Below are 26,320 nucleotides of genomic sequence, written 5' to 3'. Positions count from 1 at the left end.
TTTGCTTATAAGTAGTTTATTAACTTGCCAGCGACACTAACATCGCAAGAACAAATAACAATGAATTATTAATACTGATAGGGCTAGGTGAAAAAGGCTGGAGGTTCATGGGGAGTATAAATGCCAGCATAGACCAGTTGGGCCGAATGACCTGCAATAGACTCTGTAGTTCTATGGACATAGCAATATAAGGATGAGGCTTCAGTGCAAGTATTCATTAAGCAAAGCAAGCAAGTATTAATGATAAGACTTTCTGGGCTAGAAATTTGAGATACTTTAGTAAAGCCCTGGTTATAATGCAGGCCTTACATTACAGGGATATGATCCTTCAAACTGCTCTGATGCAAGACCTGCTGTGCAACTCTACTTAGAACAGTGGTACCTGCGGCACCACAATGCCAGCAATGGTCACTGGCAGCTCACTGCAATTACTGCAGCTGCTGCACGCTGAGGTTTTGTAAGCTTTAAGATTGAAAGCCTCTGCCAAATCTATCAAACTGGCTTTCCACCTCTCTGTTACTGATGCTGTAATGCTCATTGATTGTCTGAACTGCCCTGTCTTGTGCCCTTGAGCTCTGAGCATACTGAATCACTTTAGGGTTGCCAACTGTGATTAAATGTATTCCTGAAGGTTTCATCACATGACTTGCCTCTCGCTTCAGCCATTAGTCGATCAACACATCCATCCCTGTGACGCACGGCCTTCCTACACCAATTGGAAAACAAAAAGATTCATTATCCAATTGGATGATGCTTGACTGTCAGCCAAACAGCCTTTTTTATCCCATTTTCAATATTTTGATATCTGGTAAAGAGAAATGTTCAAAGAAAATGAAGAAAAAAACAATATTTGTTAGTGCCCCTATGGTTTTTCTCCAGGATTGCACACAGCAGTGTCCTGGAGATTGATCTTCAATTCCTGGAGATTCTAAGCCAGTCCTGGAGGGTTGGTAACACTAAGTCACAAACTCTTCTGCCTACCTTCAGGTAACGACACTGCTTCATATTTCAACTTATCTATTGCCAGCAACTTAATACCGTGGAACTTCTTGGGCCAAGAGACCCACTTTTGTCACAATAGCTGTTCCAAGAGCAAACTGCACTCAAAATTGAGCTTAACGCTTTAAGAAATATTTTATTTTTCTCAAGATCAAACTAACTTGCATACCACTGAATGTGAAATCTTCCACGAATCCAAGCAATCAGGCAACATTTTAGAACATGCATTTTCATTAAAAGTTTCCAACAAAAATATCCATTGATATATTTAATCATGGTAACCTGTTGCAATATTACTAATGCCACTACAAATGGGCTTATCACAAAAACAAAGTACTTTAAACAGAGTATCTGGTTCACCATTTATGTGCAACCCAATTTTATGTAACTGAAAATGACTTTAAAAAACTATGTAGAACCATTTCTTAGTTATAATGGCGTACAGTGGTCTGTTTCTTAGTAGGTTAAAAATAAAAGCTTTTAAAAGGTGCCTATTAATGTCCCTCAGTCTAAAAAAAAGCTGTTTTAAAAATGTCCTCAAAGGCACAATTAGCAAAAATACACAATGATGAATAATGGAGTACACCCAGTTTTATGGGCAGGTCCTGCTTCTTAGCACAATGCTTTTGAAACTAATGTAAAAGATTGTAGAGACTCAATTTTCATTGGTCATAATTTGTGTTTAAAATTCTGCAATCCTTTGCACTGGTGTAGGAATATAGGAGCAGGAGTAGACCATTTGGCCCTTTGGATCCCTCCATCATTCAATAAGATCATGGCTGATCTGGTTGTGGTCTCAGCTCCACTTTCCTGTCTGACCCCCCACATAACGCTTGACTCCCTTGTCTAACAAAAACCTATCCAACTCAGCCTTGATTAAATTCAAAGACCCAGCCTCCACTACTTTCTGGGAAAGAGAATTTCACACACCACTGGCCAATTTCAGATGAATTGTGTTGTAAAGAATAATGGCTTGAGCGCAAAATCTATGCTGACACTCCAGTGCAGTGCTGGGCTAAACTAGCTCTCTCAGTCTAAGCTCAGGGAGTGTTGCATTGTTGGAGGTGCTGGTTTTCAGATGAGAAGATACACCGAGGCCCAAGCTTTCTTCTCATTTTCTATTTTGAAGCAGAGCAGGGGAGTTCACCCTGGTGCCCTGGCCAATATTAATCCCTCAACCAACATCAATTTTAAAAAGAACGTTATCTCATCATCACGTTGCTGTTTGTGGGATCTTGCTGTGTGACATGTTTCCTACATTAATACAGTGACTACACTTCAAAATTACTTAATTGGCTGTAAAGCACTTGGGGCATCCTGAGGTCATGAAAGGCACTATATAAAGGCAACTACTTTCTTTTACCTCTTCCTTTATTCTGTATTCCCTTGTTCAACTTTGTTCAACCTCAGTGGTGCTCTTGGTTCTTTGACTACCTCTCTCATTGAAAGGAGTCCAACCATTTCATTTAATCCTTGGAAATGGGAGGCAGTGAGCAGAGGCCTGAGCTTACACTTTGAGTCCATACCTATAGACCTCTGCCACCTTCATGCATTCACCTTTGATCACACACTGCCCCACAACTCTGCCCCCTTGGCAGCCATGCCTGTTGGCAGGCAACTATCCTCTCTCATCATCGGTAAACTGCAGTTTGGGACATGGGCACATGTTACAATGTTAAAGGCACTGCATAAATGCAAGTTGTTGTTGTATAGCAAGTGGCTCAAACACTATTCCCCATTGGAGAGACGGTGGCGTAGTGGTAAAGCCACTGGTAATCCAGAGGCCCAGACTAATACTTTGGGGGAGATGAGTTCAAATCCCACCATGGCAGCTGGTAGAATTTGAATTCAATTAATAACTCTGGAATTGAAAGCTAGTCTCAGCAATGGTGGCCATGAAACTATCATTGATTGTTATACAAACCCATCTAGTTCACTAATGCCCTTTAGGGAAGGAAATCTTCTGGCCTACATGTGACTCCAGACCCATAATAATGTGGTTGATTCTTAACTGCCCTCTGAAATGGCCTAGCAAAGCACTCAGTTCAAGGGCAATTAGGAATGGGCAACAAATGCTGGCCTTGCCAGCGACACCCACATCCCAGGAAAGAATAGATTTTAAAAATGTCCGCTCAAAGTTATTTTCAAGGAGGTGTTAAGGGGAAAAGAGTCAAAAATATGTGAAAGTATAAGAATAAAAGCTCTTCTGATTGAAGCACAGAACATTCCTCCAGTATCGAGTTGCCAGAAGTAATGCAGTTTGAAAACTCCATCTGGAATGAAAGTATGTCTCTGTATTTAGATTAACAATCAACCAGCACAGCGGCTTCACTAGAAGCAGCCCTTTGTTACCACTTGATGATGTCACAGCATTAGGTTGTTTAGGATTAATTCGCAATGCCGATGAATATTCCAATGATGATGACTAATGCTCAGTACAAGAAATGATGAAAAGGAAACTAGCTCTGGGAACCAGATATGGGAAGGATGCTGTGAGCAGTAGCCAGCAGCAAGCAGTGGGACATTAGGAGCTGCTTTTAAAAAGGCTGCTAATGATCTATCCACAGCAATCAACAGCTGCTCTCAACCAGGGAAAGGCATTCACTTTGAATTCGCTTTTTTCCCCCGACTAGATTAAATGAAAATTAGTGGTATAAATTACATATCGCAGTAATGTTCACTGTATTATACCTTGTTTGTAGGCACAAGTTGGATCTGAAGAACTGAATAAACCAGATCTTTCAAGTTCCTGTTTGTAGGATTACAAATTTAGTCCAGTTGGAATAAACACGACATTTTTCACTGATGCTGTTTGTTTCAAATACTCAGGCTACAAAGCCACTGTCAGTATAGGAGGTGCTAAATCAGCAATGGTTGGGGGATGACTGGGCTCACATTCCTCTTAACTTCCTGTAACTGTCCTGCCATCCCAGTAACCCATCAATCAGAAGAGCTTTTATTCTTATGAATTTGCTCCTCAGCATGGAATCAGCGCATAGAAGGAGCCAATCGGTGCATCACACCTGTGCCAGCTCTTTGAAACAGCTATTTGTCCTAATCCACTTGCATTTTCCCCATAGCCCTGCAATGTTTGCTCTATCCAATTTCCTTTTGAAGGTTACTTTTGAATGTGCTTCCGCCACCCTTTCAGGCAGTACATTCCAGATTGTTACAACTCGCTGTGCAAAAGAAAATCTCCTCATCTCCCCTCATTGTGAAATCAGAACTAATTTTCTTCTAAACATACACTCTCTCAATGGATCCATGAGTTTATACTGAGTAGTGAGGGTGGGCTTAATAGCAAGGTTTCATGTCCAATTCCTGGTCTGCATTGGGTTAGCTAATCTTAGCTGGGTTGCTAGTAGGGCACCTGTCATTGGCTTTGGTGACCTGCATTAAAGATAAGAAACATCAGGTAAGCTTCAAAGTTCAGTGATCTCTGCCTCAGGTGCACATGGCTTGTGCTCAGTGAAGGCAAACCACTTCAACAAGATCTGGACATTAGTAAAATCCCACAATGGCACAATTTTACAATTCTCATCTTTGTTTCCACATCCCTCCATGGTCTTATCCCTCCCTACCTCTATAACCTCCTCCAGCCTTATAAGCCACTGAGATCTCTGCGGTCCTCGAATTCTGCCTCTTGCATTTCCCCTTAACTCCACCATTGGCGGACGTGCCTTTAGCTGCCCCAAACCTAATTTCTGGAATTTTCTCCCTTAATCTATCCACTTCTCCACCTCTCTCTCTTCCTTTAAGGAGCTCCTTAAAATCGACCTCTTTGATCAAGCTTTTGGTCGTTTGCCCTAATAACTCGGTGTGAAATGTCTGATTACGCTCCTGTGGTGTGCCTTGGGACGTTATAAAGGTGCTCCATAGATGTAAGTTGCTGCTGTTGCTTAGGGAGGTGCAACAAGAATGAGAAACAGTGTGCACAGTGTGCACGCTACTGCTAATAGGTGCATCGAGGCACATTTTTTCTTGCAACATTTCAGCCTGGTTTTAAATTGAATTTAAACTCTATTTAAGCCACTGCTAGAAAACTTTGCTGTCTGCCACCTGCAAATCCCACCTTGCGAAACCACCCAACAGAATGAACAGGATAGTTTCACCATCGAGCATTTCTGTGGCCACAGACCTGAATCCAGAATGGTGTGCTGCCTGCCTGGTGTCAGGGTCAAGGATGTCCCTGAGAGGCTGCAGAGCACTGTGAGTGGGGAGGCTGAACAGCCAGTGGACCTGATCCATATCAATACCAAAGATATAGGTAGGAAGCGGGATGGGGTCCTGCAGGCAGAGTTTAAGGAGTTAGGAAGGAGGCTAGCAAGTAGGACCTCAAAGGTAGGAATCTCCGTATTATTCTTGGTGCCACGTGTATAGTGAGTATAGAAATAGGGGGGCAGAGCAGACCGGTACATGACTGGAGAAATGTTGCAGGACGGAGAGCTTTAGATTCCTAGGGCATTGGGACCAGTTCTGGGTGAGGTGGAACCTGTACAGGCCTGAGCGGTTGCACTCAACAGAGTCGGGACCAATGCTTTGCTACTGCTGTGGGAGAGGGTTTAAACTAATTTAGCATGAGGATGAGAACTAGGATGTAGCATTGGAAAGGATAGGGAGAGCCAGATAGCACTAGAGTAAGAAATAGTAAGGGTCAGATGGGGCCAGACTAAAAGGGAATGCAATAAGGTCTAAGTTAGGTTTACAATGCCTCTATGTGAATGTGATAAGTGTGATAAATAAGCTTGCTGACAGGTAGCCACATGGGAATATGATGTTGTGGTGATATCAGAGACCTGGCTTACAAAAGGGCAGGACTGGGTATTAAATATTCCTGGATACAAAGTGTTCAGGAAAGAGAGGGAAGTAAAGAAAGGAAGAGGGGTGGCTGTATTGATTAGGGAGAATATTACATTGCGGGAGAAGGAAGATGTCCTGGAGTGGTCATGGACAGAATCTATTTGGCTAGAGCTAAGAAACAATAGAGGTGCCATTTTACACTGGGTGTAGTCTATAGGCCACCCAGTGGGAAAGATGTAGAGGAGCAAATTTGCAAGGAAGTTGCAGAGAGGTGCAACACCAATAGGCCTGAATTTTCCTGTTGGCATGCGGGAGCGGGCCCCACACGCCAACACGTAAAATGACACGAGGTGACATCGGGTGAGAGTCCCGACATCACCACGCGCCATTGCGATATTTAGGTGGGCGGGTGGGCAATGTGAGCCCGCCGTTAATTAATCATGTAGTTAAGGCCCTTGACTGCAGTTTTTGGGGCTCGTGCGATCTTCAGGCCGTTGCACAGGCGCAACGGGCAGGCGGGTGGGAGACATTTGTATAAACCTCATCCACGGGCGGGATAAGAGGGGTGAGTGGGGTCGCAAATGTTATCTGTCAGATATTCAATTGTGAAAGTTACTGAAACTTGCCTGTGTGAGCAGGAATACTTCAAAACTCATACCAGCTGCTTGGGCAGGAGTAACAGCCTTCTGGTCAAGATCTACAGTAAAGATCATTTCTGGGGCCTGCAGGTTTCAAGAAGACTTCCCTTAGCCTGGGAATGGGAGTTGTGCTCTCCACTGGAGGCACCTTCTCTGAGGAGGAAGGGAGGGCCAGAAGGGGGAGGAGGCCAGGAGTGCACATTCAGCCTCCAGGGGAGCCACCTTTGGGAGGGGAGGCACAGGCACAAAGTGCGCAGGGCCAACTGGAAGTCCAAGGTGGAAGGGGCCTCAGAAGACGCCACTATCCTGCTGCCAGGGTTTACATGCGGCGAAGCAGCTACCTCAATATGTCTGAGGTGCAGTGCCAAAGGAGGCTCCATCTCTCAAGGGAGACAGTCACCTCCATCTGTCAGACGATAGGCCCTGAGGTCTACTCCAACTGTGTGGGTGGGCACCCCATGCCAGTGACGCTAAAGGTCACAGCTGCCCTCAACTTCTACGCCTCCGGCTCTTTCCAGGGGTCAGTGGGTGATCTCTGCGGAGTTTCCCAATCAGCTGTCCACACTTGTGTCAAGCAGGTGACAGACGCTTTGTTCAGGCATGCGTTGACTTTCATCCACTACCGCTGGGACAAGGCCAGCCAGACACAGCGAGCCAAAGGCTTTGCAATGATTGCTGGCTTCCCCCACATCCAGGGTGTAATCGACTGCACACATGTGGCCCTCAAGGTGCCAGCAGGTGAGCCCAATGTCTTCGACAACAGGAAGGGCTTCCAGTCCATGAACGTGCAGATAGTGTGTGATCACAGGATGAAGATTTTACAAGTCTGTGCAAGGTACCCAGGCAGCTCCCACGACGCTTACATCCTAGACACTCCCAGGTGCCCAGGCTCTTCAGTGCTCCAGCCCGGCTGGATGGATGGCTGCTGGGTGACAAGGGCTAACACCTCAGAAGGTGGCTCATTTCACCTCTCCACCATCCAAGAACAGAAGCTGAGTAGCGATACAATAGGTGCCACACCTCCACAAGGGCCGTGGTGGAGAGAACCATCGGTCTTCTCAAGATGCGCTTCTGATGCCTGGACCGCTCAGGGGGCGCAGTGCAGTACCCCCAAGATCGTGTCTCGGTGATAGTGGTTGCATGCTGCGCTCTGCACAATCTTGCACTGGAAAGGGGGGACGCTGTGGACGATGAAGATGCAGACGCAGTGGCTGTGGCTGCACACGATGAGTCCAGCAGTGAGTCCGAGGATGAGCAGGCACAGGGAAATGCTGAGGGGGTAGACGCTGACCCGGGACTACTCCAGGGAGGCAGGGACACCCGGGAGGCTTTAATCCAATGAACCTTCAGCTAGCCCACCACAGATGGACCTCCAGGACAAGCCTGGGCTGCAGGCTCCACACTCGATACCTGAATGCTAAATCACCCTGGATACTAACATTAACTAAGGCCCTTGTCAATAAAGCTCAATGTCAAACAACTCACTCATAACATCATGGCTTCCCATCCACCTGCAGAAGTAAAGAATCACCCTGAGGCATGGCAACATATCAAAATTTATTGAGATTACAAGAGTAACGTCAGAAACCAAAAAAAGGCGTTGCATGACTCAACAAGTCTTAAATGAACTAATATGGGGCAACATAAAAGCACCAGTGAGAAACCCATGCTGTGCCTAAGGTGCCTTAAATTTACGCTTACGGGTGCTACGTCTAGGTGCTGCTCCCTCACTGGGAGTGGCACCTGAGACAGCCTACTGACTCTGCTGTCCTGTTGGCCTCGATGACCTTGGCCCTTGTCCTCTGGCCCGTGAAGCCTGTGCTGGCCCCGCCTGGGAGGGAGAGGCCAGTTCCACAGCTGGCTTCTCCCCAGTCTTCACAACCTCATTAAATGCAACGGTCACTGGCAGAAGAGCAGAGGAGCTGCTGCCCTCATCCGGAGCACCCTGAGAGGAGCCCACAGAGACGACAGGCAGCTGCTGCACCGACGTGAGGTCACTGTGGACCTCCCTGCTCACCGTAGGTGGATGAGCACCGAGCTGCGATACTTGGTACCCAAACCATCTCCCACATGGGCAATGACCATCTGAGGATAATGCCGCTGTGAGGGCTTGCGGGTCCGAGCACAACCCCAGGAGGCCCTGATTGTTCTCCTGGAGGTGGTTCTCCATGAGAGTCGCTACTCTCTCCATGGAGGAAGCATAGCGCTCGGCCATGAGGCTCATTGCATCGGTGATGCTCCGGTGGACTCCTCCAGCATGGGTACCATGGCATGCATAACCTCATGTATCTCCACCAGATCCTCCCGCATACCCTGCTGCACCTCCAGTGTTTGCTACCTCACGGATGACCCCAGAGGCACATCATCAGCCACCGACCGAGCAAATACCTGGTCCTCAGCAGTCCTCCAACTGCCAGCACCCTAGGCACTCTCTCTCTCTGCCCGCACCTCAAGCGAGTATGAAGTGCCCTCATCGCCGTGCCCCGGGACACTAGCCGAAGATTTAATTCCCACCGAGGTGCTAGTATCTGCACTGGTGCTTGCCTGGCAGAGATGGTGTGACGCTCATGAGTGGCTTTGCTCTGTGCCCTCAGGGGTGAGAGGTGGGCCCTCTGCCTCCACCTCCCGGCCCTGCTCCGGGGATGCTGAAAGGAAGAACAAGGACATTTGATTAGTTGCAGTGCAGACAATGTCAACTTGCATGCCGCTCCACCAGATCATTATGCACTCATCCTTCCATAATCAAGGGTAAATCCATGTTGCAAACTTCAATCACGGAGCATTCAGCAGTGCCATGGCATTTGGGAAACACATGGTGACCTGAGTGCTCACCAAACATACCTCCCCGTGGCACCCCAGCCTCACCGCCACCGGTGAACCTGGGCGCATGGCGCCTCTCCAGATCCATTGCCTGCTGCTCAAATGGTGTCAGGATGGCCAACTGGGCCCGGCCTCCGCCAGTCCACATCCGCTCTGCGGAATTGTACGCAGTCTTCTCCAGAAAAGGAGAGAAGAGCATTGTTTAGTCCAGCCTGCAACTAAATTCCCATCGCATCCCTGCCAACCCAGCCAGAGTGGGACATTGCAGGACTCCAGTTCTTTGTCACCCCACAGCTGCCGCACACTCACCCAAACAAGCCAGGGCTGACCCACCCACCCCATTGCCCAAATGCTGCCTCCTTCACATATGGCAGCACAAGGTGTAACTTTGCTAAGCAAGGAGGCACAAGCATGTGGAACGCAAACACCAGCAGATGGATTGCTGCCCCACCACCTGGAAGCTCCCCTCCCAGCATGTTAGCACCCTGATATCGACATGCTTCCCAGTTCCAGCACTATGCCTAGGTGCAGATCCTTGAGTTTCACCCCCATTCTATACCCTGGGTGTCAGTGTCACACATGCTGTGGTGCAGAACCCATCTTAGCTCAACCCTCTCAGGGTGAACTAGGCATGGGCAATATCTGCTAGCCCACCCAGCAAGGGACACATGCCGTGAAGGATTTAATGCCGTTACTGCACTCAGAGTTGCTGGGGGGGACATTGGAGGGAAAGGGTGATGGCTGCATTAAGTGGCTTCAGCCAACGTGGTGCTCGCCCTTCCCGAGCGGAGGAGGTCATTGAATCTTTTATGGCACTGGTCCCATGTGCATCGCACCACATCATGGGAGCTCACACTCTCAGCCACCTCCTCCCACGCATGTTTGGTCAGGTGGGGAGGCCTCCACCTCCCGTCTCTTGGAAGCAGGACCTCCCTCCGTGCTGCCATCTCCTACAGGAGGGCAGCTAGGCACTCATTTGAGAAACGAGGGGCGCCCTGCCCCGCTGGCCTACCCTCCGGACTTGCATGTTGCACAGTTGCCCTCTGCTGAGCTCTTCTGCCAGCCATTGTGAGCAGCCTTGCAAAGGCTGCCAGGCCTTCATTTAAACAGGCCGCCAGGTTGCCATTGAACCTGGCAGCCTGTGCACGCCTGTTGCCGACCGCCCATTCCCGCTATCCTCGGGAGTTGAGAAATATGCTAATTGCCCCGCCTGTGTAAAATGGCGGCGCAGATCCGATTGCAGGTGGCGATTGGGTCTGCACCCGCCCACTTGGCCCACCCGATATTGGGAAAATTCTCCCCATAGAGTAATGATATTGAAGACTTTAATTATCCTAATATAGATTGGGATGCTTAGAGTGTAAAGGGCAGAGAGGGGAAAAGATTTTGAAATGTGTTCAGTAGACTTTTCTTGTTCAGTATGTTTCTGGCCAAATAAGAAAGGAGGCACTGCTGAATCTGGCTCGGGGAACATGAGGTCGGTGAAGTGGATCAAGGGTCAATAGGGAAAAATTTAGGGAACAGTGATCATAAGGTTTAGGTTCACTGTGGAAAGGGACAAGGAGCAATCTAAAGTAAAAAATACTTAATTGCAGGACAGCCAACTTCAGTCGGGTGAGAATGGATCTGGCCCAGGTAAATTGGAATCAATATTTGGTAGGCAAAACTGTAATGGAACAATGGGCTGCCTTTAAAGTATAGATAGTTCAGGTGTAGCCGAGGTAAGTTCCCACCAGGGGGGGATGATAGGACAAGAAAATTCAGAGCTCCTGAGATATCAAAAGAGATAGACAGTAAGATGAAACAGAAAAAGGGTGTCTATGACAGATGTCAAGCTGATTATACAAGTGAGAACCAGGCTGAATATAGAAAGTTCAGGGGGAAGTGAAAAAGGAAATAAGAGCAGCAAAGAGAGAGTATGAAAAGAGACTGGCAGCCAACATAAAAGGGAATCCCAAAACTCTTCTATAGGCATATAAATAGCCAAAGGATAGAAAGAGGAGGGGTAGGGCTGATTAAGACCAAAAGGGGGATGGAGGCAGGGCGTATGGCTCAGCTACTAAATGAGTCATTTGAGTCTTTATCAAGGAAAAAGATGCTGCCAAAGTCATAGTGAAAGAGGAAGTAATTGAAATAATGGATGGTAAATGTTAAAATTGATAAAGAGGAGATATAGAAAGGCTGGCTGTACTTAAAGTTGACAATCACCAGGACCGGGTCAGATGCATCCAAGGATGCTGAGGTAAGCGATGGTGGAAATTTCGAAGGTACTGGCCATAAACTGCCAAACCTCCTTAGATACAGGGATGGTGCCGGACAACATGGAGAATTGCAAATGTTACACCCTTGTTCAAAAAAGAGTGTAAGAATAATCCAAAAACTACAGGGCAGTCAACTTAACCTTGGTGGTGGGGAAGCTGTTAGAAAAAATAATCTGGGACAAAATTAACAGTCACTTGAACAAGTGTTAAGTGAAGGCAAATCATGTTCTACTAACGTGATTGAATGTTTTGATGAGGTAACAGAGAGGATTATGAGGGTAATGTGGTGTGCATGGACTTCCAAAGGTGTTTGATTAAGTGCTATATAATAGACATATCAGCAAAGTTCAAGCTTGTGAAATAAAAAGGAAAGTGACAGCATGGATACAAAGTTCACTGAGTGACAGAAATATATTAGTGATGAACAGTTGTCTTTCAGACTGGAGGAAGGTATACAGTGGGCTTTCCCAGGGGTCAGTACGCGGATCACGGCTTTTCCTGATCTATATTAATGGTGTAGGTTTGAGTGTATGGAGCACAATTTCAAAATTTGCAGTTGACACGAAACTTGGAATTATTGTGAACTGTGAGAATGGTGATAGACTTCAAGAGGACATAGACAGTGGAATAGGCAGATGAATGGCAGGTGAAATTTAATGCAGAGAAGTGTGAAGTGATACATTTTGGTAGGAGAAATGAAGAGAGACAATATAAACTGAAGCATACAATTGCAAAGGGGATGCAGGAACAGAGTGACCTGAGGACATATGTGCACAAATCGCTAAAATGGCAGGACAGGTTGAGAAAGTGATTAAAAGGCATATGGGATCCTGGGCTTTATAAATAGAGGCATAGAGTACAAAAGTAAGCAAATTATAATGAACCATTATAAAACACTGGCTTGGCCTCAACTGGAGTGTTCGGTCCAATTCTGGACACTACACTTTAGGAAAGATGCAAAGGCTCTATAAAGCATGGGGATAAGGTTGACAAGAATGGTTCTAGGGGTGAGGAACTTCAGTTACGTGAACAGATTAAAGAAATTGGGGCTGTCCTCAGAGATCGGGAGAGAAGATTTGATAGAACCCACTACTACAACCATCTAGAAGGGCAAGGGCAGCAGGCACATGGGAACACCACCACCTGGAAGTTCCCCTCCAAGCCACTCACCACCCTGACTTGGAAATATATCGCCGTTCCTTCACTGTCACTGGGTCAAAATCCTGGAACTCCATCCCTAACAACACTGTGGGTGTACCTACACCACATGGACTGCAGCGGTTCAAGAAGGCAGCTCACCACAACCTTCGCAAGGGCAATTAGGGATGGGCAATAAATGCTGGCCTAGCCAGTGAAGTCCACATCCCAAGAATGAATAAAAAAAAAGGTATTCAAAAACATGAGGAGTGTCGACAGAGTGGATAGAGAAAAGCTGCAAGAACCTGATTTAAGGTGACTGTTAAAAGAGCCAATGGAGACATGAGGAAAACCTTTGTTATGCAGCAAATGGTTGGGATCTGGAATGCAGTGTGAGAGAATGTAAGTGGATGCAGATACAGTCGTAGCTTTCATAAGGAAATTAGATAAGCATCTGGAGAGAAAATATTTGTGGGTCTACGGGGACTGTGCAGTGGAATGGGACCTGCTGTGTTGCTCAGGCAGAGAGCTGGCACATACATGTTGGGTGGAATGGCCTCCTTCTGTGCTGTAACCATTCTATGTTTCCAGGGCGTGGGGCCTCTGAACCTTGAGCTCCACATTCTGGCTGTGGGCCTGAGCTTCAGCTAAAAGAGTTAGAATCAAAATAGTTGTATCCTGATGTGAAGGAAATGTCTTTAAAAAGCCTCATTTTTTCCTTTTTGGTTTAAACAGGAAACTCAGCATCGTAGTAGCGGCGATACTTCCTTCAAAGATGGCATGGGGTGGCACATTATCACACTATCTTTTTAATTCTCAAAGATGGGTTTCAATGCAGCTCAGACTGATCAAAGAGAAACAATGCTTGCGTTTATGTCCCAACTTTCACAACTTTGCCATGTTCCAATTGTACTCTGCAGCCAATGATGTACTTTTCGAAGTGTAGTCACTGTTATAACATACAAAACACAGCAGTCAATGTTTGCACAGCAAAATCCCACAGTAGTGTGATAATGACCGGAGAATCCCTTTTCACGATGCTGGTTGTGTGATAAATAACACTTCAGAACACCGGGCGGCAGTGCGGGGTGGAGGATATGGGGGCACCGGGTGGCCGGGGGTGGGAGGTGGGAGGTGGAGGGGGAAATTTCCCTGCTCTTCTTTGATAATGGGGTACCATGGGGTCTTTTATGGTCGCCTGAGAGGGCAGACAAAAGTAAAATACTGCAGATGCTGGAGGCTTGATATAAAAACAGAAAATGCCGGCATTAGTCAGCAGGTCAGAGAGGCCTGGGGATATGTGTGCACAAGTCACTAAAGTGGCAGGACAGGTAGAGAGAGAAACAGAGTTACTGGGCACTCTGTGGCAAGGGGCATTTAATCAGGCACAAGGATGGCGGGTGGGGACCCCACCATCTTCCCACCTCCTCCATAATTAAGTCCGCTGTGAGAAGGCCCGTGGGTGACCTTTCAGCCCGACCACCAATTGAGGCCCTTAAGTGGGTAATTAATGCCCACTTGAAGGCCTCATCTCACCATGGCTGATATTAACCCAGCAGCAGGTCAGGGGCTTCGCCATGCAGGAAGCACAGCCCGCAAACCTGTGCTGACATTCAATGGAGCTGCTGGCTTCTGATTGGCCAATGGGACTTCTGCTACTGGGGTCTTTGATCCTGGGAAAGGCCCGCAGCTGTCCAGCTAAAGCACTTAATTTGACGGCCCTTCCCTGAAATAGGCAATGTGAGGCTCCTGTTCGCTCTCCAGCCCCTGGGTGAGACCCCCATCACCTCCAGTAAATCCAGTACTCTGTCCCTCTCTCCACAGACGCTGCCAGACCTTCTGAGTATGGTCAGTGTTTTCTGTTCTATGACTAGGATATAAGGATCCCTCATTTTAACATCTCACCCCAAAGTCGCCCCAGTGTTACTGATGTTTCACCAGTTCCATGTTGGTGTAAATCTGAAATACAACTGGTACCATAACACTAGGATATATGAAAACTGAAATCCGCATTGTGTGATAGTTTATTGGACCTTCTAAAACCAGGAACGGGAAGACCTGAGTACTGCTGCATATCAATAATACGTCAGCTTTATTATACGAACAGAACATGAACATTCTTCCTGAATTACAGCAGAGATACAGTCATTGGCCTTGAAATTGCCCATGACTGGTCTTGTATTCCTTTGAGTACCAAGATTAAAGGATGATTTGATTGAGGTATTTAAGTTGATTAAAGGATATAATAGGGTAGATAGAGAGAAACTATTTCCTCTGGTAGGAGAGTCCAGAACAAGAGAACACAACCTTAAAATTAGAGCTTGGCTGTTCAGGGATGATGTCAGGAAGCACTTCTTCACAAGAGGGTGGGGAAATCTGCAGCTCTCTCCCCCCAAAAACTGATGAGGCTGGGGGTCGGGTGGGGGGTGGCTGTCAGCGGAAAATTTCGAAGCGAAGATTGATAGCTTTCTGCTGTGTAAGGGTAGTTAGGTATATGGGGCCAATGGGGGTAAATAGAGTTAAGATACAGATCAGCCACAATCTCATTGAATGGCAGAACAGGCTTGAGGACCTGCATGCTCCCATTCCTATGATTCTCCTTTCCTAAACGCCTCGTAGATGCTCCCACACCACCAGCATTATCTTGCCGAGGAATTGGCTGTGAGCCAAGCAGAGTACAAGGCCCTGGTTCAATCCCGGCTCTGTGATGTTATTTGATCTCGTCTGGTAGCGACATAGAAAGAGAAAGTTTGCTAGGATTCCCATTCCTGACCATTATCCAGCAACATCTGCTAAAGGTGCTTATGTATCAACATTGAGTGACAGTTAGTCAGTGACTGCGATAGCCTCCATAGTCCCAAACAGACTGCCGGCACTGTCTGTCACAACCCACCCTAGAGTAACAGCTACTTGCTCAAGATACTGGTGGGTGACCACTACCATTGAACCATGTTCCAGCACTAGGGTACAGAGGAGAGTGAAAATAAGAAAAATAACCTCTTTGACCTAATACGATTTAAATGAACTTCTGTCAACCTAGTTATTGGTGCATGTCAGACTATCGTCTGAACAGTATACTGGTGCTATTAGCTAGATTGCAACTTCCATGCCTAGATGAAGTAAAGTGGACCTACTGAGAGCTCCAGTGTCACTGTGCATACACAGGTATGCCTGCATATAGTGTGGAGGTGCTTTAAGTGTCAAGGGAAACTGGAGCCGGAGGTAGATGTAACACACCAGGCTTGAATGACGTTATAGCTTCAAGGCCACTTCATTTACACACTATAAAGAAAGAAAAAAAAACATTTGCATTTAGATGGCAAGTTCCTCAGAATGTCCCAAAATGCTTTAAAGCCAATTAAAATCTCATGAAGTGCAGTCACTGTTATAATGTAGGAACCATGGCAGCCAATTTGAACACAGCAAACTACAGTATGGCCAGACAGCCAGTTCTAATGATGTTGGCTGAGGGGTAAATATTGGTCAGGACGACAAGAGAAGTCCCCGCTCCATCAGGTGGATTTGTGGGATCTTTTACATTCTTCTCAGAGGGCAGATGGAGCCTTAGTTTAACATCTCATCTGAAAGACAGCATCATCCAACAGTGCAGCACTCCCTCAGCACTTCACTGAAACCTGAGCCTAAATTATATGTTCAAGCCACTGGAGTGAGACCTAAATCTGCATACAGCTCTCTCAGAGGCAAGAGTGCTACCAACTCAGGTACAGATAACAACTGCTTAAAGCTACTTTAGCAGTATAATTAGTTGTAAAAATGTTTTAAACAAAGTGACATTGGGCAATCTCAATCCAGTACAAAATTATCCACTGTTTGGCAGCGAGAAACCTAAATCTCATATCAATATGCCGCAAGTTGCCTGCTATGGGAAATGCAAATGTTACATTGGTGCTGTTCTGAGGTTGATTTGAAGAGTGATTGGTGTAGAGGGAGCATTACCCTATATATAATCCATGCTATTCCTGTATTGTACGTGCTTGATAACAGTGAGTATAAAAAGTTACAAAACGTGCCATTCATTAGCACTGGCACATCTCACCGAGATATGCACAGAAATTTATCCAAGACAAATTCTTTATGATTCTGCAGCTAATGGGTTTGTCCCTGTTACTACCTCATGTTTGATTACACCCATCCATTCAAGGAACTATTTCACCCTTCAGGCAGAAGTGGCCCCTTCTTGCCCCTCATCCAGTAGTCATTTACCTGGTCTTATGTTTAACAAAGAATGGAGCCAGAGTGGAGCAGCCTCCTCCACCACCATCCCAGACTGAAGAAAGACACAGAGTACAGTGACAAGCGAGGAGGAAAACAAAAAGAGACATAAAAATGCAAATATAAACATTATGAATTGGGTTTCCACCTTATTCCTGTCTTAAGTGCTGTGTGTGAAAATTCCTTCAGGATGTTTTGACTCGCTGCCTTGGAGTCTTCAACCTTCTGCAAACTCAGCAAAAAAAGCTGAAGAAGATTCAAGGCTGGGAGTCAAAACATCTTGATGGAATTCCGTTTGCAGCACTTTAAACAGAAGTAGAAACCCAATTCAGTGTGTGTGCTTCTCAGCACTCCCAACAATGAGAGACGCATTTCCCCCTTTTTCTCTCACTCATTCTCCACTTTGTTTTTTTTTGTTTTCCTTTCCTCTTGTTATCTTGTGCATTATTCCTTACAGCAGAAAATGATTAATTGGTCAACCCTGAATTTGTAAACATATCGTCTGTGGTAGCCTTCCTTCTCATAAGAAGTCTGTGCCATGTGGTCAACTCTGTGTTAACGTAAAATGCATGGAATTCATTGCCTTTCAGAGATAATTAATTGTGTTACCATCTTGATATTTATTGAACTTTAAGAGTGTCGGTAACAGGATCCAGCTCTATAACACATCTGTTAATGTTCTATTAAAAACTAGCCAAGTGCCATTCCGCAATCATTTTTCATGTTTCTACGTGTTTACTGCCTTTTGTTTCTAGTAGGAGAAATATTTCTGGCTGAATTTCTCTGCAACCAATTTACCTAAATTGACATTATTTTTAAAGAGATCCTGTTGTATTTAAATATCCACAGGATGTTTTTTTTTGAAAAATGACTGCTTTGTTAAGACAATGTGGGACCCCTGGTCCTTGTTTAAAAGCCTCCACCACAAGCTATTGAATCTTCAAAAACAGCGAATGGGGAGATTACCACTTCCCATGCATAATGTGCTTCAGATCTAATTTTTTTCTTTAGTGTTAATGTTGTGGGTTCAGGGAGCATAGATGCAAAGATTACCAGTAATATATTTTATTGTTATGTGGACAATTCAGAGGCTGTAATTTCTAAAGAATGTGTTCTGGTCATGATTCCTGCTGACTGTTTTTCCTTGAAGACCAGGAAACTCGAAATTAACCGATCGACTGCAGTGCCATTTCCCCATTAGTGCACATAACAGAGTGAAACCTGCTTGTAATAAAACACAGGCATGGAATTTCCTTGTAATCAACTGTAGATTATTTCTCTGTAAAGCTGCAGTAAATATGTCACAAACACCTTTAATACCCTTCTGTGAATGTCATGCTGCAAGGCTGCCATCTGCTAGTTTGCCTTGGAGAAACAAAATCTCAAAAATCATCGGATTATCACATCCCATCTTGACTTTGTGTGACAATGCAAAAACGGGCAGCGAGGCAGCTGGCTGTCTTACATCCTTCCTGATTTTTACTGATTCAAAGGCAATAGGGATAAAAATTAGGGGAGGTATAAAATGGACTCCTGACTTGCTATCTCCTGTTTTACACTATCATACAAAGCTAAGATCCATAACCACCAGGCTTCATTCCTGAGCTGGATTTGGCTGCATTGAGCTAGCCCATCTAAACCAGGTTGGTCGTAGGGGGCATTACAACGAGCCTGCCAGCCATGGATCAGTTGGTAGTGCTCCTGCCTCTGAGTCACAAGTCCCCAGGTTCAAGTCCCACTCTGCTTGAGCACAAAAATGGAGGCTGACTCTCCAGGGCAGTACTGAGGGAGTGCTGCACTGTTGGAGGTGCTGCCTTTCAGACGTGAAGTTCAAACCAGGCCCTGTTTGCCCTCTCAGGTGGATGTAAAAGATTCCATGGCACTCTATATTTCTGGCTATTATCCCTCAATCAGCATATAAAAACTTATCTGGTCAATATCACATTGCTGTTAGTGGGAGTTTGCTGTGTACAATCTGGTTACTGCATTTCCTATATTACAGCCATGACTACTCTTCAAAAGTATTTCATTGGCTGTAAAGTGCTCTGAGAGTCAGGTGGTGATGAAAAGTGCTATACACACAAGGGTATGCAAGCTTTTAAATAAAAACAGAAAATGCTGGAAAAACTCAGCAGGTCTGGCAGCATCTGTGGAAAGAGAAACAGAGTTAACGTTTCGAGTCCATATGACTCTTCTTCAGAGCTAAAGAGAAGTTTTTCTTTCATTTCCTCCAGGCGTAAAAAGACAACTTAGTCAGAATTAAAAGCAAAAAACTGCGGATGTTGGAAATCCAAAACAAAAACAAAAAAACCTGGAAAAACTCAGCAGGTCTGACAACATCTGCGGAGAGGAATACAGCTTATGTTTCGATTCTGAATGACTCTTCATCAGAACCTGATCAGTTCTTCATCAGTTCTGATGAAAAGTCATTTGGACTCAAAACGTTAACTGTATTCCTCTCCGCAGATGCTGTCAGACCTGCTGAGTTTTTCCAGGTATTTTTGTTTTTGTTTTAAGTTAGTCAGAGTTCCCACTTCTGATTATTATCTAATGATCTCTCCAAGAAGGTGCCCGTCTGTGGATGTCGGATGAAGCCAGATCAGGGTTGGTCCATAAAAGAAGGACTTGCATTTATTCAACACCTGTCACACCCTTGGGACATAACAAAGTGCTTTACAGCCAATTAGGTACTTTTGAAGTGTGGTCACTGTTGTAACATAGGAAACAGGGCAGCCAATTTATGCACATCAAGGTCCCGCAAACAGCAATGTGATAATGACCAGATAATCTCTTTTCAGGTGCTGGATGAGGGATAGATATTGGCTATGACACTGGGGAGCGTTGCTCATCAAAATTGTGCCAAGAGATCTTTTATGTCCCCTTGAGAGGGTAAACGCTGCCTCAGTTTAATGTCTTATCTGAAAGACAGCATCTCCAACAGTGCAGCATTCCCTCAATACTGCACTGAAATGTCAGCCTTCAGTTAATGCTTGAGTTGGACAAGAATCGACAATCTTCTGACTCAGGTGGGAGCATTCCCCACTGAGCCATGACTGATACAGCTCCCGGTTAAATATTCCGTCATAACCACAGTCTAGGTTCATGCATGAAGGACAGGTACTGGTTAGGTAATGTAGGATGCCCCAAACCCACAGAATCACACCCCAGCAGGAGTCAACGTCTTCAGCAAGGAAGGTCAAAAAGGGAGTAATACTGGCAAAAGTATAGGATTTCTAAGCTGAACTGCTAGATCTTTTCCTCATAATTGTTGAGGAGGAGAGAGGTACCTTTATCCACCAAAAGACACATTTTAAAATGACAGCTGCCTATGCAAAGCAGCCCACTGGTTATTTAACTCAGCCTCAATATAAAGGACCCTGATTGAAAATAATAGAGCTGGCAAAGTATTGTATTTTATGTTACATGTGTATAAAACTATCCAACCTGCATAATAATTAATCAATTGATTTGGGGCCTGTAATCAAATCTGTTTTCCAACAACTGCTCAAGTGTTCCTCTCAAACTTCATGACATCATCAGAATCTTGGGAAGATATCATTGACTGGATATATTACCATGCAATTTTATATGACAATTGGCTTGACATCATGGAATTCCAAAACTCCAATCTATTTCCTACTCATTGATTATACAATAATGCATCTTATCAGGTGTCAGCCTTGGCTCAGTGGTAGTGTTCTTGCCACTGAATCAGAAGGTCATGGATTTAACCCTCACTCCAGAGACTTAACCACATAACTTAGGCTGACACTCCAGTTCAATAATGGGGGAATGTTGCTCTATATCAGAAGTGCTGTCTTTCAGACAAAATGTCAAGTCAAGGCCTCTCTCACTCAATGAAGGTTGCAGCAAATAGGGGTATAGTTGTGTAGTGGTTATGTTACTAGACTAATAGTCCACAAGTTTGGATTTATAACCTGGAGCTCAAATCCCAGCATGGCAGTTTTAGAATTTAAATTCAGTTTTTTAAAAAATCTGGAAATGAAAAACTGGTATGAGTAGAAATGACCACAAAGCTGGTGGATTATTATAAAAACCAAACTTCTTCACAATTGTGCTGATCCAGTCTGGCCTGAATGTGACAACAGTCCCACACCAACATGACTCTTAACTACCCTCTGAAGTGGCACTCAGTTTGATCAAACTGGTGGACTGCAGTGGCTAAAGAAGTAAGATGTTCTCTGGATTATTAGCAATACCCACATCCTGACAATGATTTTTTTTAAAAAACCCTAAGTACCTCACGGCACTAATCAAAGAAGAGCAGGTGAATTTTCTCAGTGCCCTTGCCAACACTTACCCCCCAACCAACATTACCAACAGTAGATAATCTGGTCATTTGTCTGGTTACTGTTTGTAGGAACTTTCTGTGTGCAAATTGGCTGCCACATTTCCTACATGACAATAGTCACTACAATTCAAAAGTATTTCATTGCATTTAAAGAATTTTGAGGTGCTCTGAGGTTCTGAAAGGTGCTATATAAATGCAAGTTCCTTCTTAATGTTTCATAAACTATTTACTATCTTAGTTTATGGGGTCAAAGCATGTCAGTCACACTTAAACTGAATTTATATTACTGCAATTAGACTTTTTTTCTCTGGTGACACTCAATATGACTGCAAACCTTGAATGTGGACTTACCGGTTTTATTCTTCACTGTGTTGGTAGGAATATGGCCTCCACAAGGTGGTGGTCTTACAGTGGATTAGTGCTAAGTGAGCTTCAGCCTAAAATGGGGTCCAGAAACCTCTGTACATTGCAAGTTGCATCATTGTCAAGGCAACCCTGCCTATTATATTTGCTTGTGTAATTACAAGGCTTTGGGTCAACTCTGACATAAACCTTTGCTCGGCATGGCTCAACTACCCTGGCTGCAACGCTCTTCAAACCCTGGCACAGGCATCATGTATAGTGTCAGGGCATTCAGGCTCTTGTGCCCTCTAAGCTTCATAGTTCATGGCGATTTCAGTGTTGGAGATGGTCAGAACACGTACAGTGTGCAGGGCCGTGTCAATTGAATCAGCCCAAGGAGCAAAAAGTAAGGACTTAAAAAAAGTAAAGGGATCTAATAGCTCCTTAGACATTATGGTCACAATCGTGAATTAACTGCATAAAACAGCCTGAAACACCAATACCCACTACATAAAACAAACAGCAGCTTTCTCGTGGCCAATCAGTTTTAGAAAAAAAAAACAAATTAACTCTGTCAGGAGCTTTTGAAAAGTTCTAACAATTCACTCTCTAACTTTATCTTTTCACTCTCCGTGTTGCACTTGCTTCTCTTCCCTTGATTCCTTCCCGTTCCTTTTCAGAAACATTTGCAAAGTCCCTGTTGTCCTTACCCTTGCCCTGTCGTTTAATAGGAGTTTGGTGATTAAATTATTCTAATGAGAGAGCTGCCCTGTGTGAGATTTTGCTTAATCAGAGTTTGAAAGAAGGCTGTGAGTTGTGTCCGTTGGCTCCTCGTAGTTTAGCAATTTAACTTTCAGATAATCAGTGTGAGAACTTTATAGAAAATCCATTTTGCTGATGTAGTATGATTACAAACGCGATTTCTTTTTGCTGTTAACTGCAAATGACTTTCTATGCACCATGGGTTAATTTGGTCTGGCTGATTCTAAATAACCCTCAGTGCATTCAAACCTCCTTCCAGCTACGACAGAACTGCAATCAAACCAACCACGCACATAACAGGGTTGGCTGGTATTGTACACAGACTCCGCTTTCATAAGCTAAATCCCATTTGGATGCTGAAGTATTTGCTCATATTAAATTTCACGTAAGTGATATTGCAAGATCCTATGACATTCACATTCCTCAGGGGACCCCTTCAATCACCTCCCCCAGCCTGTTCAACACAACCATTTTGTTTATACATTACTGCCCTTGCATAAAAAATGCTGAATGGACCCGTTTTCCCCTCTCCTTTTATTGACTGCTTCTCCTATTTGCATAAATGCAATTAAATCATTTCCACTCGGCCCTGTTTCCGAGCAGAATGCAGCGTTTATTGAAATATGCATGCGAAAAAAAAACTAACCTTTTAACGTGGATTTGATGTGTTTTAAAAAATCCATTTGGGTTGGAGCGGTAGCTACTGTGATTAGTATTAACCTTATTCCGGTGATGGTTATTGCCAAAAAAGGTTAAATAGGATGGGGGAGGGCGGGGGGGGGGGGGGGCGGTTGTTTAAGCTGTGTTCACACCGACAGTGTCACACTGGCGATTTAACTTGAACTTCAATCACTTTAGCTGAGAGAAGGTCGGGAACTCCATTATCTATTAACTGTTGGTGCCTCCTCTGATCCGTGTGTGTGTTGTGTGTGTGTACTTACTCAGGTGATCTCGGATGTGCCTCAGTGAAGCCATCACTTCTCAGATCAAAGCAAAAAACTGCGGATGCTGGAAATCCAAAACAAAAACAAAAATACCTGGAAAAACTCAGCAGGTTTTCTTCCTCCAGTAAGATTGCTTCTTCATGAAACTGTGGTGTGGGCTCCCTCTGTCACCATAACCATCACTCCCCCACCCCGCCACCTCCTACCCCCCAACCAAACCCCATCTTGCCTCTCGTCGCTTTAAAGTTTTAAGATCAGTTTCATTCGTGCACAGATAAGACAAGTAAGCTGGGGCCGGACTGGCCCATGTACACGGGCTCTAGCACTTTTTACATGTGGAAGTCAAATAATTGGGGTGAGGTAATGATGTGCAACACCCAGTGATCGGTAGTGAATGCAATTATTTAGGCATTTTATCCACTGTTGCTTTAAGCCTGTACTGGAGTTACTTGCCTCTATTTCTTAATGGATGGGTCTTTATAGGCTGCGGTCATCTCTGTGTTGACTGGCAATAGGGCTGGAGTTGGAAAGGCAGGAGAGGGTGAAGGGCAATATTCCAAGTCTTTATTCACGACTCCTAAGATGTGCTCTGGTATCATTTTAATAACCTAGTCACCCAGCTTAGCCAGGAGTGGCCGCTCACCTTGAATCAGCGCCAGCCCCTGAAGCTCACGCCTGCAGTACTGGACCAAGGTCATCAAAGACCTTGGGGCCTTTTCTAGCCAGATGTCTCCGGTGATTGCTTTATGTCTTACTTAAAATAGCAGAGAAACCCCAGGGGCTGCGTCAAGAAGGGATTTAACATCTTATATAATCCGTTCGTTACTGAATCATAAGCAAAATAATATCAAAATCCGGTTCTATTTATTCCACATAAAATTCTATTTCAAGGAGCAGCTTTACAAAATGTAGGAACGTTTTGAATATGGTATCCAATATTTCCAAACTAACGAAGAACCTGAAAGACGTTTCTGAGAGAGACGGTAAGGCAACACGGGAAGCTCATCGTTCATGAGTTGGCTTCAAGGATTGTCTTTCTTCGTGGACCTGCCCGGTTCCAGCGAGCTCCATGTGTTGGCCCATTTCGCGCTCTGTATTCTGCCCTTGGGCAATCCTTGACCCGGTTTCTTTGCCCTGACATTGAGCGCTAGGGTTAAATGAATCATTTAAACGAGGAACATTTTCACTGAACAACTCCACTCCGATGCAGTTTCTGCATTGTTGTTCCTTTTTGTAGGGTTTCCACACTGCTGTGCATTTTTTTTTTTGTTGCATAAGCCCCTGATCGATTATCAATTAAAATAAAACAATTTGGACACCCCCCCCACCAACTCTCCTCTCGCCCCCCCCCCCCCCCCCCCCACCCACCCCACCATATCCCACCCACAACAGTGATTGTGAGACAGGCTAAGCAAACAGTTGAACCTCTTGTAAGCAACACTAGCCTTGACAGTGATTCAACAGCGAAATACTGCGGATGCTGGAAACCTGAAATAAAAAGGGAAATGCTGGAAATACTCAGCAGGCCTGGCAGTTGCAATGGATGGAGAAACGGTTATGTCTTTTTCCCCGGTATTCGACCTTTGGCCAAAAGCAGTTGCTATACTGGTCACAGAGTGAGCACTAACAGACCCCGTTGCCAAACTGTTCCTTTAACTTGGTTGATTTGCATTGACGTTCGCAAGCCTGACACTGTAAGGGATTCAGTGCATCCCGAATTACCCCGTGAAATGTTCTTTGGATAGCGAGTGTTAAAAGGAAGTGGTTATGTAAGGGTGTCCATTCACTTCAGATTCCCAATCACCGCTGATATTCCCAATGTCTAAAACTGTTGTTTCAATCCCTCCCTACCCGTTGACCTCAGTGGGATCATCCTGTGTAAAAACTGGGATGGCAGATTCTGTTTATCCTTTCCAGGAGGGTGAGCATGGGGGAGGGGAGAAATTCGGTTCAAGCCAAATCCCTCCGGGATCGAATCACAATGTTTTCTTTTGCAAGTGCCTTGTTGGATGCATGTGATTTTTAAGTTAAAAAAAGAACTCTGGGCTTTAAAGCAGCGGAGATGAGGCACTAGGATCCCAGTTTCTAACTGGCGGAGGTGAGTGGTGGCTTTCTCTGTAGAGTGCAGACAAATTACTTTGAGAAGTGACTGCAGTTCTGTTAGAACATGGGTGGCTACAGCCGTTTTTAAGCGGGAACTGCTTCCAGAAACAAGACCTCAACCCCAAGGTGATTGTTGAAGGTGACCTGATGTTTTGCGGCCACATTATCATTTTTGCTGTCAATCTGTCTTGTTGCTTCTAGGCGGAGGGGGGAGAACCAGGGCAAACTCCAGATGGGGGCGTCCAATTCACTCCCAAGTACACAATTTTTTCAGAAATCTTGAAAAATATCCTATCACAATTTTTAAAAGACTTACATTTCTATAGCGCTTTTCTCCACCACTCGACGCCTCAAAAGCGTTTTCCAGCCGATGAAGTACTTTGGAAGTGTAATTGTAATTTAGCTGTTCAAAACTGACAGTCAAGTCAATGATGCAAAGTATAACACTCACATTTTGGTCATTAAACTACCTCTGAATGTGGCAATATAACACACAATTTCGCCAAAGCCTCCTCTTGCAGATGCCAGTCACCTGACTGCAGAGCTCACTTTAATTTCCTTATGTTCCTTAAAAACTTTCTTTTCATTCCCCGTGAATGTCACTCAAAATATTGGCAAGGTAACCGAGCTCCATCTAACAGAATCATTAAAGGATTGGAGATGTCCTAACAATCTGGACAGGACCAGTTTTTTAAAAAATCCTTTTATTTACTTTCCGGTTGACTTTGCTTGATTGGGTTCTTTTTGCTGTGTTACAAGAGCGGTACGTGCGGATATCAGGGAGGGTAACAGAGAGTTTACAGACATTTATGAAACAGGTAATACTGCCGGCTTCTGTTGCCAATTGACTTGTTCTGGAAAATCACTGAGTATTCTGCAGCCGGATAGATGACAGTAAAGCACTGGTTTAAAGAGTGAGGTTTATTTCTTGGAAAGTGAAATAACACAAATGCAAAAAAAAGTTAATTA

General features: G+C 44.9%; 1 long non-coding RNA gene across 1 annotated transcript; it reads right to left on the bottom strand.

Annotated features, from left to right (window-relative positions):
• LOC144690805 (uncharacterized) lies at positions 1-26,021 on the bottom strand. The gene is made up of 3 exons (XR_013578970.1): positions 25,668-26,021; positions 13,525-13,604; positions 1-706 (listed from the first exon to the last, which is right to left on the bottom strand). It is a non-coding gene; the product is annotated as an uncharacterized LOC144690805 (long non-coding RNA).
• Positions 26,022-26,320: the final 299 nt, after the last annotated feature.

Source organism: Cetorhinus maximus, chromosome 15 (assembly GCF_964194155.1).
Source record: "Cetorhinus maximus chromosome 15, sCetMax3.hap1.1, whole genome shotgun sequence".
NCBI classification, from domain to species: Eukaryota; Metazoa; Chordata; class Chondrichthyes; order Lamniformes; family Cetorhinidae; genus Cetorhinus; species Cetorhinus maximus.
This window is presented reverse-complemented; position numbering and strand designations above follow the sequence as displayed.